The 14,207-nt window shown below is 37.4% G+C and overlaps 1 protein-coding gene across 4 annotated transcripts in view; it reads left to right on the top strand.

Moving 5' to 3' along the window:
- Positions 1 to 2,406: 2,406 nt before the first annotated feature.
- Positions 2,407 to 14,207, top strand: part of LOC119780510 (protocadherin-15-like) — a 336,939-nt gene continuing 325,138 nt past the window's right edge. For all 4 annotated transcript variants that reach the window (XM_038280587.1, XM_038280586.1, XM_038280584.1 and 1 more), the window contains exon 1: positions 2,407 to 2,831. The gene's annotated coding sequence lies outside the window, so the exon portion shown is untranslated. The remainder of the gene's footprint in view (positions 2,832 to 14,207) is intronic.

Genomic DNA, 14,207 nt, shown 5'->3' with positions numbered 1-14,207 from the left:
CTGTTGTTCTTTAAATAATGTGAATGAAAAAACAAACAAAAAAAACACACACACACAATTGTAGATTATTACAAGGCTAATTCTTGATAAACTGTTACATTACCCTATGAAATATTACACTCTTTACCTGGTAATGTTCACATATTGAGGTCTAATATACTGCATTTGTTTTTGGGGAATTACACAAAAAAGATTAATCTTGCTCTGCTCTTAACAAGGAAGATACTAATTTTCTATTTGAGGAAAACATCAGGAGACTGTGTTCTCCATTTGTTCATGTTTCTCTGTCTGGTTGAATCAAACTTGTGAAGACAATTCTTTTCAGCTTGCAACCAATCTCTGTCAGTCAAGCAAAGGTTTGCTCCATCATCACTTTCAGCTGTAAGATGTTCGAGGGGTGCTTGGTGTTCACAATCACCCTACATAATCTAAATAGGATCAAGGATTTCCCATGTCTTAACCCCCAAGCAATCCTTGATGGATTTATTTCTCAGGCCAGTGCCATGGCAGTCAAGTTTTGTCTCTGTCTTATTTTTTGTCTTTTTACACAAAGTCTCTGTATTTTTTTTTAAATCAGCCTCTGCTAGAAGCAGGAGTCCATTGTGAATTCTTAAATGGTAAGCTTGGCAGGTCCTGATACAGCATAGCATCCGAAAATCATGATGGTGGGTATAATGTTCTAATGCTGTATTTTGATTATACTAATCAAGCCCTCTGTTCTGGTGTTTTAATAAATTCCGTTCTTGTCATGATCTCTTGATTAGGATTTTTGGTTCTGTTGAAGTTTAACATAGGGATTTCAGTTACACTTTTTTGGCATTCTGTGTTTTATTAGTCATTGCTTTCATTTCCATTCAGTGTCATCTAAGTTATTTTCTAGTCATATTTAAGCCCTGTTGTATTTCTTTGTTACTCTCTGTTGCCCCCTTGTGCCAGTCTTCTTTGCCCTAGATCTCTTCTAGCTCCTTCAACACCTGTTGCCAATAAGTTGATTACTCCATTCAGTGTTCTGTTTGGCGTATATACTTCTCCTCTGCAGTTACTGTTTACTGGATTCTCTTTATTCCTTCCTTAGCCTATGTGTTCCCATTTCTTTTGGTTCCTGTGGTCCTTGATTAGTTATTTCTGGATTTATGCTTCGGTTGCCACTACTTGTTATTAAATCTACAGGAAACTACCTCAGCTTCTGTCTTTGCATTTGGGTCCTCTAAAAACCTTCACACAACCTGACAGTTCTAGATTAATCTATATCAGTATTTTAGCAGTTCCTTTCTCTACATGCTCACTGTCGGTGTATTCTCATTATGAGTTCGTATGAAATCGTACGAAAAGTTATGCACCGTAATTTCGTACGTTTTGGACGTTTTTTTCGTCGTATGCGCATGCGCATCTTACGCACCATTCAAGAACATAGAATTTAACATACAATTAACCCTAACCCCGACACTAACCCTAAGATATAAAACAGCAAGCAACGTAGTTAGAGACATTAAGAAGTAATTATTGCACTGTTTTTCCCAGTTTTACGTCCGTCCGCGGATCTGCTTTTTTTGTCTGTCTGCCTGCGCATGCGCACTGATCTGGTTTTTTGAGGAAAAACGTCCAAAATGTACGAAATACTGTGCATAACTTTTCGTACGATTTCATACGAACTGATAATGAGAATATGTTGTCACTGTAGATATTTGCCATGTGTTTTTTTTTTTTTTTAGAGCCAATGTTTCTCTCTCTTTCTTTCTTTCTAATTATACAGAACTATCTGAACCTTAAAACTTTAGATTACTCTTTAGGACTGATCCCGATTTTAAATTGAATCTAAATTCAATTCAAAAATACATTATAAATCTTTATAAATCCTTGCATTTATATTTGCAACTTACAAACTACAAGTTCATTGAAAAAGGACACATTTAGAAAACTAGGTGCAGGAATGAAGCATTTAATCTAAATGTTAAATTCTGGACCCCCGCTTGAAGTCTGATTGGCCCCCATGTGATAGACATGCACAGCACCACACAGTATTTGGTGCTATGTGGGTGGGTGGAAGAAATGCACAACATATTGTATTTCAATATATATAATGTTCAGAGAATCTGCATTTCATTTAATGAAAGTGATTTGTATTTGTATCACTGTAGGTCTGTGGAAACTCCTGAGATAGCCTAGCCCCCCTCCCGCCCCCAACCAAAAAAAGGCAAGCTCCGTCCCTGGATGGGGTGCAGCACTAATCGACATTATTGGATTGTGGCGCAATTTTTTACATTTGTGATAAACGCATGGTCACTTTTACACAAAACTTTTTTTTTTTTTTTTTACACACATTCTCTCTCTTCCTTCAGCTGATGTCGCCTCTGCTCGCCAACTCTTTGCGCCTCCCCCTTCCTCTCTGTCTCACTTCAGCTGTGGAAGCGAAGGGGAAACACTAGAGCACAGAGACTGTTGCTCTGCCTCTCTCCAACGGAGCTCTGAGTCCCGCGGCGGAGACTACAACTAAAGAACACTTGGATAAAGAAGGACTATATTAGAGCACCAAACGTTGCTTTCATCGCTGCAGTTTTTTTGTTGTTGTTTTGTTTGTTTGTTTTTACTTCTATTTAATGCACGGGTTATTCCCTTCGACTTAAACGCCAGTTTATTGAAAAAAAATTATATATAGGCAAAATGTGTCGGTAGATCAAAATCGGGTTAGAGATCACAATATGTTGGTTAGGTGAATTTTGCTGGAATTTCTTTGCTGGATTTCCTGCTTTCGGGCGACCGGGAGGAACAGCAACAGTGTGTGGAAAAGTAGATCTGAATGTTAAACATATGGCTCCGACGAGGATAGCACGGTAAGTCCTACGCTGTCTCCTTCTCACACCTTTAATCTCTAATGAAAAAGCTCCGTTTTGCTCTCTATTGATTTTAATGACCGCAATTTATAAGTGATATGCATTTTACATCGCTGCTATTTCCATTGTTTTAAGATTACCAAAAGCCATCACCTTAGGTCTGTCCTTCTTTTAAAATAGATTAACACGTGCATGTTTTAGAAGCGGATCATTGATGAGAATGTAACGGAGGAAAAATAAGCATTCGTGTGAGACTATGCTTAAAAAGTGTAGCAACTGAAAGCATGTTCTTGGATAGAGATGGTATTCGCTGTCCATGGTGCTAAAACCTTCTGATGGGATTACTCTCTGCTCCTTAGGACGCTTCAGCTGACGTCCATTGGAGTCAATTAAACGAGAGTCAGCGCATTCATATGCAATGCTGGTCTTACATTTCACTTCTTCACCTATCATTCAGCACTGACTAACATGGTACTAGAATGCAGTGTTTGTGAATGTATTGTTTTCTTCCAATCTCATGAACTTTTTTTTTTAAATCGCAACATTTCATTCCCCCCCCCCCAAAAAAATAAAAATAAAAAATAGATATTTATACATCCTGCACCTAATGACTGCACTGTATTTTTGTCAGTACATGTCCAGCTGAAATGGTCTATTCAAAATCGCCATCCGCCAGCCTGTTGGTCTGGGATTATGAAGAGTGAGAGAATCATCCGATTAGTTGAAATTACACCAAGCTGTCGCCAACTGGTCAGATAAAGAAAGGAGAAAGTCAAAGTTGAGTCCAGGTTGAGGGTTACATCTAGCCAGTGGATGTTATTTACAAATAATGCTTTGTGTTCTTGCGGTTATATCCTTACAGTAGTGTGTGATTATGTGTTTTGTACAAACAGGATTAGCTATTTATTGATAAATAATGACAAACCCATTATTACACATTGCCTCTGTTTGTGTCCCAGTGAAGCAGAGTCAGTGTGTCTTGGCGAGTTTACCCAGTGGATTATGTGACACTGCCTTCTAGCTGTTCCTGAGTGTTCTGCCAAGCAGAATTGTGTGTGGGCTCAGTGTGTAGGTGTATGTGTGTTTCTAAATGTGTGTGAAGAGGGGGGGTCAAACAAACAGAATGTGCTTTGTGAACCTGGGACCCTTCCACTCCTCACTGTGTCAAATCCAGTTAGTCACGCTGGATGAGAGAGGCACCAGCACTTCGGTCCAAATAACGGAGGCTATCTATGTGTCTGTGGCTCACTGTGATGTGATATTTCATTTTGGTTGAACATTTTAAGTTGGAAGTGTTGAAGAAATTCACTTTGTGATTTCTACTCAAATCAATTCTCTTTTTTTTTTATTAAATATTAGATCCCTCAGTTATAAAGTTTTGGAAAACTACACACCCTTTGTCATATTACTACATTGGAATTAACAAACCCAACAATTCCAAACTATATGTTTATCTTTTACTTGTGGAACAGCTACAAGTATTTTGGGATATGCTACTACTAGCTTTACATATTTAGGAAATGAATTATTAAAGTTCTTTTAAAAACAACTGAAGATTGGGTGTAATGTATTTATAGACTGCACGTTGTTTACTGATCCACTACAAATGGATTTAGGTCTGTACTGTTTTGGATCGCTCTTAACACTTGCATCATCGTTTTTAAACCAGTAGTACTGGTCATATAGTAAGAGTAAAAAGGGAGAAAAGTGTTGCCCTGGATAACAATATTTGAAACATTAAATTAATTTGATACAGATTTAACAGTTTACATACATTGACTGATTAGCATCCAAACCCCCCCAAAAATCCACATAAAGCATTTGGGAACACCACTCTCATATGACCTAAAGAGTAACTTTCATGGTTTATATAATCTAAAAACACATCATATTTAAAACAAAAATGAAAAACTGTTTGTCAGCAAAACACTTTTCTGTTTGTTGAAAAAAAGCCCTCTTCAGTAGTGTAGAAATGCCACAGCTACAAGCCTAGTTAATTTTACCATCTTTATCTTTCACAGTTGGAAATAATTTTCTCTCTTTACCTCTTCCATCCATTAATCTCAAAGGCATGTCACATAGCCATTATCATACTGTTTCCACTTTAGACATATGACCTCAACACTGTTCAATGAGTTGTTTACGGGTTGAAATATTGTCTTTTTTACCAAGCGATGCTTTTAAACTTTTACATAATTTTATCTGTAACCTATTCTATGTGTTCTTTATTCTATATATTTGCTCAAAAAGGTTTTTTCTAGCAAACTGCTATGGTGGCAGCAAAACAGACATTTTTATACCAAGACTCTATTACACATATGCTTCTTTTCTACTGACATTCCAGCTCAAAGTGACTCTACTCAGGTCTCTGAACCAGTTGGATTTCTATAGTTCCACTGAGAGCTGCAGACGTGGCTTTAAGCTCCACCATCAGCCTACAGTGTTGGGCATTGTGCCACTACTGTATGACATTAATGCATGGAAGGAATCCCTGTGTAACTATATAAATAATAAAATAAATAATATACTTACATTAAATAAATAAAAAAAATAAAATAAAAATGTGTTTTGTATCATTGCAGGTGCAAGAATTTCAGTATTACTGACCCAGAAATACAAAACTAATCACAGATCATTGTATAAGATTACGTATGAGAAAGAAGAACAAAAAGAAAGGGAGCCATTGACAGCTGCTTAAATGGGAGAAAGATTGGCTGAATCTACAAAAAGATTAATGCTCCTTTTTCAAAGGGCTTATTGAGATGAATAAATACAGTATAATGCTTGAGTATAATTCTAAAGGCTTAAGTGTCTTTTTTATTTATTTCTTTACTTTTGTAACTCCGTCGGAGGAGTTCCAAGCAGCAACAAGTTGCTAAAAGTTCCATCCAGTTTATTTCACAATTTCAAAAGTAGGTTGATCTCACATAGAGCTTACTCCATTCTTTCTTTTGAAAGAATAAGAAATTAAACCATTGTCCCCTGGAAACCGACCTGCTAGCTGCAGGTGTAGTGACCAATAGTTCTGTCACCAGTGAATAAAAATGTAATCTGAATTTGTAGGGTTGCATAATATACCCTGAAATATAAACGGAACAATTGAATAACACATCCTACATCTGAATGATGTAGGCCTGGATTTAGAGTCGCACAAAAAAATATTGTGGAAAAACACACTACAGGCAGATTCAACTTTGTACAGATGCTTTAACTCAATGTATTGCTTTAAATTTGAAGTGGACATGGCTAACATATGGACTTGTTTGTTAAATCTTGATGGACTCTCTTTTATGTCTGAGTCTTCCTCTGTTAGTTCAAAGAGTCTGAACCACGCAGAATAGCACTAGCAGTGGACATGCTGATCTGTCATGCTGTTTGCCGTAATAAGTGCCGTAAAAACCAATGTTATTTGATAGAAGTGTTGTTGTCAATTGTATGTGAGCTGTGTGTGTCGCTCATTATTCTCATAGTGAATGTCACTCTCTTTCACGTTCATTACTTTAAAACTGATCCATTCAGTTTATACCTTCAAATCTGAATGTACGTACAAAAAAACGGTACAAAAAACTCACGGTTCGGTACGTTTTCTGTACAGTGCAGAAAAAAAAAACATGACCAAAAGGCTCTCACCAAAGCCAATAGATATCTGAATTCTGCCTCTTCTACTTTGGAATTTGCTTCAAATTTTTAATTTTTTGCGTGTATTCGTATCAACGGGTTGTTGTAATACATTTCTTAGAAGTAATTGGATACTTTTCTTCTGTTGCGTGCCGGTGATAGGAATATCTGGGTGGTGTCATTTGATATGTGTCTACATATTTGTAGTGTTCCCACACACGTAATAAACAGGTGTCGAACAACGACAACAGACCGTCTTTGTTTCATCAACCACTCAATCTCCATCGCTATTATAATTCACAGGGAACCCAAAGTTATCCCACACCACTGACTTGAATGATGACGCTTGGTCTTCTAATTCTTGGCCACTCACCATTGTTAGCACTCTCTCGCAACAACACAACGGAACAGCGGTACCTATCTAGACCAATCCAGGTATGTCTATATGTCTATGGACCAATCCAAGCTTGCAGGTGGTAGTGGTTAAATAGGTCCTGAAGGAAACTCTTGCAAAATAACAGTTCCGCGTCTAGATCAATATTAAAGTTCTATAGCGTGTGTATTCTGCATGACAATGAGCGTGCCAAACCGTGACCCGGTTCGGTACGAATATATATACCGTGCTGGCCCTAATATATACAGATTGGGTAAAGCAAGTATTGACATTTTTCTCAGTAAATACATTTCTAGAGGTGCTGCTGACATGACTTTTTCACCAGTTGTCAGTAACAATCCATGTATACCACACATACAAAGAAATCAAACCATGTATGTCTAGAAATTAAGTTATTTATAATAAAGTGAAATGGCACAGGGATAAGTATTTAACACACTTACTGAAATGTATTTAGTACTTTGTACTAAAGCCAGTTTCAAGACGCCTCCTGTATGGAAACATTTGTCGCATTCATTGCTCAGAAGGGATTTTGGCCCATTCTTCCAACAGTCGCCAAATCCTAAAAGGTCCTTCTCTGTGAACTCTGCTCTTTAGTTCTTCCTATAGAATATCTATTGGATTCAAGTCAGATGACTGTCGGTGCCATTCTGACATCTTTATTTTCTTTCTCTGAAAACAATTGAGAGTTTCCTTGGTTGTCTGAGGTAATGTCATGATCTTGGCATTGATGTCTAGTCTTTTAACTCATTTCACTCACCTGCTTATCTCTGCCCTGTACTTGTTAAAGCTCATCTGATCCTCCTGCTTCAGTCTCTATTTAACCAGCCTTCAGACCAGTCATCAGGGCCAGATTATTCCGAGCCTGTGATGAGAGTTTTCTAGCGCATCTGTGTTTTCTGCTTGCTTGATCCTGACACTCTGCCTCTGTACCTGTGAGCCTGCCTGTCTCCGCTCTGATCTCTTTGCCTGACCTGTCTTTGGACTCCTGCTGGAACTCTGCCTGTCTATGAACCGAACCTGGAAATGTTTTGTGCTTCCATTCTGGATTTCCCCTTCACACCTCTTTATATTATTATTTTTAATAAACATTTTGAGAAATCTTACTGTTTGTCTGCCTTGAATACTGGATCCTATTGTTCTGAGCTTGACAGGTCTTGACAGGTCATTGTCTTGCTGAAATGTCCACCCAAGTTTCCTCTTCATCATCCTGGTAGATGGCAGCAGATTTTTGTCAAGAAAGTTTGCCTTTATGATATGCTGAAAAAACACCCCACGCTAGGATGTTCCCCCCTCCAAATTTCACTCTTTGTTATGGTGTTTTTGGGCTGATGTGCTGGGCAATTTGACACCAAACATGATGTGTATTATGGCATCCAAAGAGTTCAAATCTGGTCTCATCTGACCAGATTACATTCTCCCGTATTTTACAGGCTTGTCTACTATAGATGTTGTGCAGCAAACTTAATGAACTTAAACATGCTTTTTCTTAAGCAATGGAGTCTTGCGTTTTGATCATGCATACAGGCCATGGCGGTTGAGTGCATTACTTGTTTTCTTTGAAACAATTGTACCTGCTTATTTCAGGTCTTTATGAAGCTCTACAGGTGTGGTCTTTGGCTCTTGGACAACTCTTCCGATAACTGATTTCACTCCTCTGTCAGAAATCTTATGAAGAGCACCTGGTCATGGTTGATTTATAGCAAAATTATGTTCTTTCTAATTAGGGCCGAAACAGAGTTTACTGGAAGATTCAAAAGTTTAGAAATCCTTCTGTAACAAATGGCATCATTATTTGGAACAATATGGCTTAGAAGGTCTTAAGAAAGCTCTTTACATTTACCCATCATGACATTTTTCTTGTGCGATACCAGGTACACCTTTTTATAGGCCATAAATTGAGACTGAACCAGCTTATATTATTTTTGCGCTGACAAGGGTTAGGATTGCTTTATAATTACTGAGAGATTTTAGATGGTATCTTAGCATTCCATGCTTTTTTGCACCTCCCTTTCTTTGTGTGTTCAATATTGTTTCCCTTTGCAATTTCACCTTATTACACAACGCTTAATTTCTGTACATCCATGGTTTTATTTCTTGTGTGCATTGCATGTATTGTTACCAACATCTAAGTCAGTCATTAATTCCCCGCTAATACCTATTATTTGGAAAGTAGACACTGAAAGTGTCTCTGTTATAAACTGATGGAAAAGATGGAAGAGTCAAGATTGAACCTGTCTTATCAGTTGTTTGGCTTCCATTGAATTAATGGACCGTAGTTTACTTAACAAGCCTATATTGTAAAGGTTTGATTTGACATTCCAGGAAAAAAAAATTCAACCTTTAGAGAAGGTAGGTCAAACACGTTCTCAGATTTCTTTGCCGTCATCTGGATTTGCACCCTACTGACAAATAGGAAAACCTGATATACCAATGACACACACAGACTCACACCTCTCCGTCCGGATTGCCTGAAATTCACACCTGTTCTGTAGCTGAGGTCTCACATTCTACTGGGAAAAGAGATACTATATCAAAAATCTCCTTTATCTTACCAATTAGATAAGATTTCTGTCCTCTAAGTAAGGAAAGTTCATATAACTCCTTTAAACACAGAAGCTAGTTGAAATAATTGTAAAAAAAAAATTAAATATTTCAACACGAACACCATACGTCTTAAAGTTGTAGTCAAGATCACCAAACTCAAGGTCAAGACACAACTTTGAGAAAGATAATAAGTCACTGAATAGCTTAGCTCCAAAACACAGACTTGTTAGTGTATCTGCTGCCCAGGAATTTCCGTTCTTCTGGCTCTAATCTTCTTTGCATACCCGGAACCAGAACAGAATATAAAGAAGCAGCTTTAGATATCATGCACATATAATCTGATATAAAAAACAAAAAAGAAAAAGCTGCTCAAATTCTAAAATACTCAGTTGCTTTGAAGCAAAATTAAAAACACATTTGTTGAGAGTGGCAACTGCAATATCTAAACAGTATTAGTTAAGTTTCCAGTCTCAGTTGTATTTCATTTTCTTAATCATTTTAGCTCTTGGTTGTATAAATAACTTTTTTCATAATAATCGACTTATCTTATTCTCTTTTATTTGTTGCCCCTATGCTACTGCAATGTCCTTTTTTTCTCCTGTAAAGCACATGTTTTTGCAAATTACATATAATTCTGGTAAAACCAAACTTGTATGAAAAGTGGAACAGAAGTAGACTTTACAAAATATTCAGAGAGGCAGTTAAGCTGTGGCCTGACCTCTACACTCCACAGTGGAGAAGGCAGAGGAGGATGTTGGCCAACTAATATCCATTATAAATAACAAAGCTTACCCCCTCTAACACACTGTGGGCACCCTGGACAGCTCCTTCAGCAGCAGGCTATTCCTGCTACTGAGCAGGAGCCAACGCTTTAGAAATTTCTCGGTCCAATCAGCAATAAAGCTAGAGCCATCAATGATTTTATTATACATCACATTAATATATCTGCTTTCCGTAGAGATGCAACGATCTGATTCCTGGATGGGAAATTTTCTCCGACATCGACTAATTAGATGGATTGCATAGAGGTGATTTGATATTGTTGATCCAGTCCAGTGCACTTTACATGGAACTGTTGTTTATTTCTTTTTGCTGCTTATTTGTTAATAAATTATTTACGTTGTTGATGCGCTCAGTCCACTTTTTGATATAGGATTGGATCAGAAAACACTGGATTAGAACATCTCTAATAATACGGTTTATTTTTATTTTATGTTATTTTTTTAAATTGTGAACCTCTTACTCTGTCTTGCTGCTATGGCAATTTCATTAACCATAAGTTTTACAACAACAAACAGTATACAAACGTGTTAGGGCTGGGTGTTAAATTTTTACCGCTACCATCATTCACTATGATAACCGTCTCAAATTTTCCCATGGAGGTACATTCGGTAAATAAGTCGGTAAATAATTCTGCCGTTTTGCCTCTGTGCGCTGGTGAATGGTATTTCCTTCCCTTTAAGACACTGAAGCAGGTGTCCAACACGTGACTCCATCGAACCAGTCGAAGTGTAAACAAAGAGAATGGCGAAGGAATTTAGCGAAGAAGCGTCTAACACAGCTGTAAACAAAATTACACCAGTTAATCCTGTGGAGCCGAGCGAGCGTAGAGATGAAGCTGAGCAAGCAGAGAAGAAGTCGAGAGCCTGTTTCCAGAGTTGAGTACGCGGCATATCAGTTTTGAGCGCGGGTGTGCTAGTTTAAAATATGCACATTGTTCTCTACACGCTGAGTTCAGTGCCACCAAAATTACGCCGTAGATGTTGAGCAAAAGAACACAAAATGCAAAGTTTTTCTGAAAACTGTCAGGACTTCCCAAAGTAATACATCCAACTTCTTCCACCACCTGCAGCACAACAGGCTGTTGAGTTCAAAGATGTGAAAAAGGCTCCATTACCTTTGCGGAAAAATGTTTGCAAGAGGGGTAACATTTCTCTCCTGTTCAACAAGACTTTGTTAAATGTTTAAACTTGAATGGGTACAACACTTTAATATTTAATTGAAAGTAACATGTCAAAGGATTTATTCAATAAATAAATTAGGAATAGATCAGTGGCTTTTCCTGCACATGCCTTTATTTCTGATAAAGGAGCCCGAGCATTTATCTTGCATTTTTCATTATCGAGGTAAAACTACCCAATTTATCGTGAGATTGATTTGAGGTCATATTGCTCAGCCCTAATACATGTTTCTATGTTTTCCTTTTTCTTTTATTATTTTCAATAGGGGCTTTATTACCATACTGTGCATTCCATGTAATTTAGAAGGGCAGGAACTTTAACAAGGCAATTTTAATTAATTAGAAACATTTAAATGCATAAAAAAATGAACACAATTAACTGCATTGCTTTATGTACAAAATAAATTTCCAAGCGGGAACCTTTGTTCTTGCTGTTTCTTTTACAGCCGTAAATCTGACACATAAGCCGGACCAGTTGGAGTTGGTCTACTGGGGATATTCAAACTTAAAAACTATGGCTTAATCTAAACACTTCAAATCATTATGGACATCTAAGCTATGAGGTGCTTCTGGTGTCGCCATAATAAGTGGTATATATCCGAACCTAGGACCAAGAACATGGATGATTTGTGTGTGTAAGTGGCTTATTGAGAAACAGTAGCCTCAGTGTTAATTATGCACTAAATACTCCATGTTAAGTTGTTAAGCTAAAGGGAATGCTTCATGTGGAGCAGAACTGTCATAGTCTGTAAGAATTAGAAATAATACTTTATCTTCTGTATTGTATGCCTTGTTGGTAAATATTTTTGGACCAAATTTAGTGGATACATATATTTGTAGTTGTGCTTATAAAGATAAATATTCTTTTCAATAATTGAGAATCAAAAAGGGTTTTCTAATTCGAAGTGTGGTTTGTTTTTTCACTATATGATTTTCAATGAAAATATTATTAAATTCAATTTATTAACTGCAGACCTCTATGATTAACTCAATTGAAATTTTGAATTATGTCCCACCACTAGTAACTTCACCTGGCTTGCAAATAAAAAAAGAAAAAAAATGCACTTGCTTGGATTATTTGGTAATAGGTCTTCCTACCTGTTTAAAAATTAGAAAGCAGCACCTGTTACAGAGTCGTCTTTTTACCATTAGTATGTATTCAGTCTCCATGAGAGCCAGTTATTGTACTGGCAATCAGTGTCCATACCCCACTTATTATTAAGGTATAAGGTTGTATTCCACCACTTTGTTTTCTGGACAAATGATGTTAGTCCCAAGCCTACTGAGGCATCCAGCTGGACACTGACATGTTGCTCTTAAGATGACCATCCCTTTCATTAATGCGTCCTGCGATGGACTGCCGACCTGTCCAGGGTGTACCCCGCCTCTCGCCTATAGACAGCTGGAGATAGGAACCAGCACCCCTCGCGACCGCAGAAGGGATCAAGCATGACAGAAAATGAATGGATCAATGTCATTAATGCCCAAAAAGAGCAGAGGTTGTTTTCTCATGCCATGTTTGCCAGCTTCCGCATCATGTGTGTTCTAATACTGCCATCAGGGCGGTCCTTAGCAGTTGAGCATGTAGCTCCTTTTTTATAACATAATCACCCATTTAAAGAAAACAAGCTTGAAGGACATTGAAAAATAAAATAAAGTCCTTTATAGTGCATTAAGCAAAAATATAACTGTAACAAAAGCATATTAACTATCCTGAAGGCTGTAATAAAACACAAAGCTATTGTTTAAATTGTGTTCATTGACTACACCCATCCACATTTTCTGTAGCATCTTGGGGGGATTGCTGCATTGTTTCTGCCTACATGGTGCATGAATTAGCTCTTCTATGTAAGAAAGCTTTTTCACAGCTCCCTGATCATAAATGCTAATTACTGCAGGGATTTAATAATTTGGATCTGTGTAATAGTTTTTTGTTGGGTGGGGGGGTTATCCCCCAAGCAGATTATTGTTGGGTCATTCCTGTTTGATGCTAATTTGCTGTGTATATTTTATAGTCTTTTGGGCTTTTTAACAAATACTCCTAATAGTGACAAAAGGCCACACATGCCTACTTAAAAAATAAATGGCCACATTGTAGCATCTTTTTTCTAACATCTATTACAAGGCAACTGTTATATCTGTATACTCTGCATTAGATCTTATTCCTCCCAGACTACCTATTAAAAACATGTCACATTGAATTAGACTCACTAGTGGAAGCAGGCGGGGATCTTTAGATTTAGCCCAGGCATATAGTAATGTACTGTCCTCAGAGGGATGAAACAATTCCCCATGTACACCCAAACTACATGTTATCTATTTGTTCTTTTTTTGCTGTTGGAGATTTACCCTTCTTACCCTGATTCCTCTCTGTTTACCCAGCGGTAGCAGTTTTTGCATGTGAGTGTTGATTTTTCTCATGCCCTCGCATAAAATACACCCCCTGATGAGAAGAGCTTTTTACTCAAGTGTTCCTTCTAAGCTTCACCAGACAGTTGTTGTTGTTGCAGCTCTGCTGGGATATATGTTTGTCATAATGCTTACAACAAGCTTGTACAGACGTGTCTTATTGAGTTAGTCAGGCTTCTGTGAACAACGCCGGCTGCATCTTAACTAAAGGCATATTCTTTGGACTTATGAACTTATAAGTATTCCCGTCAGATGAAAGAGCATGTGTTGAAAGCCATAAAGCATTTTCCAGCTGGTGTTAGCTATCCTTTCACCACACACACAATGAGAGCTTTTATTGTTGTACTTTTTAGATAAAATGTCTAAGATCATTTTTCAACCTTTGTAAGAATCCAGCCAGCTCTGAGAAGTATTTCAGATATCTTTTTTTTCTGTGATTACTTATTTA

This window comes from Cyprinodon tularosa, unplaced genomic scaffold (genome assembly GCF_016077235.1).
Source record: "Cyprinodon tularosa strain WSP-4 unplaced genomic scaffold, ASM1607723v1 ctg161, whole genome shotgun sequence".
NCBI lineage: Eukaryota > Metazoa > Chordata > Actinopteri > Cyprinodontiformes > Cyprinodontidae > Cyprinodon > Cyprinodon tularosa.
The sequence above is the reverse complement of the archived record's forward strand: the minus strand, read 5'-3'. Positions and strand labels throughout refer to the sequence as shown.